Genomic DNA, 1,397 nt, shown 5'->3' on the forward strand with positions numbered 1-1,397 from the left:
TTTCTCTAAGGTGAAAAATATTTGTTGTTTATTGGGGTGTTAATAATAATAGTATTGATTCTGTAAAAATACCTATATTATGAATTTTGACAAATAATTACTAAACAAAAATGGTCCCCATTGATGGATGGGAGAGTATTTTTGCAATTGACTCAGTATTGCATAAATATCTTTCTTTTTTTTTTTTTTTTTTTGCCAGAAGGAACAGGCCATGTCATCAATTCTTTCCTATTTTCCACCTTTATAAGACAACACCAGGAAAACTTGTTAACAAAAAGGAAGATAAGAATGTGAAGGTTATTTTCACAGAAATGACAGGATTCTTTGACCCATGTCAGCTCTTCATGCCAAAATTTGCATGGTGATCTATCATCGAAAATCATTTTAATGACCTACCAGTTGACAACTAGATTAAGTTTGCCTTCAGCTCTGTTGAAAACTAGGGAACCACCTGCCTGGAGAAAATAAGAGAGACCTAATCATATCAATAACGCTTGTGGCTGCCAGAGATATTACAGGGGAAACCGAAGGACATGTTCATTTATTCGTATTCTAGCTGGAAAGAGAAACATCTCACTGATAAATTCTCATGAAATATAAAATCAGATCTAACAGCAAAAGTGAGAGTGGTAACATGGCCAGATGCAACTCTAAGCCAGAGCCGTGCACATTTAAACACTCAAATTAATGCTGACTAATTACCATATGTATTTGTCAAGTGAGATAGAACCAAAATCTGAGGCTTCGTGAAAGAAGTTACACTAAGGAGAAAATTTATTCCACAGTTGTTTTTCTAATTGGGGGTAATTTTTATTCAGCCCATATCTTTTCCAGGAAATCATGAGTCATAACTGATCTTTAGTAGCAAAGGGACAGTGTGATGCACAAACAAGATTCCTTAGTAATCTCTGCTCTCCCCTTCAGAAGAACCATGAGAAGTGGAAAACTAACAGGAAGCCCCAAGTCACAGCACTGTGCTGAGCTAGGCTGACTAGAAGATGTGCTCCTGTCTTAGGGATGAGGAGCTGTCAGCAAACTGCACTTTAAATGGGTAAAACGATGTCTCTCCTATTCCAGAGGAAAGTGAATCTGACTTGGGCCAGTGTTCTCGGATGCTTTTTTTTTTTTTTTTTTTTTTTTTTTTGAGGCTAATTCATATTAGTTTCCTATCTCTTTATTACTACAATCCTCATGTTTTCAATAATAGGGATAATTTCTTTACTCAGGAATGCCTTCTCACATTATTTTAAGGTGTAAGACATGGTCTGACTGGAAATGATGTAATGAACTACTTCAAAAACTGGAAGTAAAATATACAGGAGGGAGAAGTCGGAGGAAGGCACCACCATGAAACTCTCTCTCTCTCTCTCTCTCTCTCTCTCTCTCTCTCTCTCTCT

The sequence above is a fragment of the Mus pahari genome, chromosome 21, assembly GCF_900095145.1.
Source record: "Mus pahari chromosome 21, PAHARI_EIJ_v1.1, whole genome shotgun sequence".
NCBI classification, from domain to species: Eukaryota; Metazoa; Chordata; class Mammalia; order Rodentia; family Muridae; genus Mus; species Mus pahari.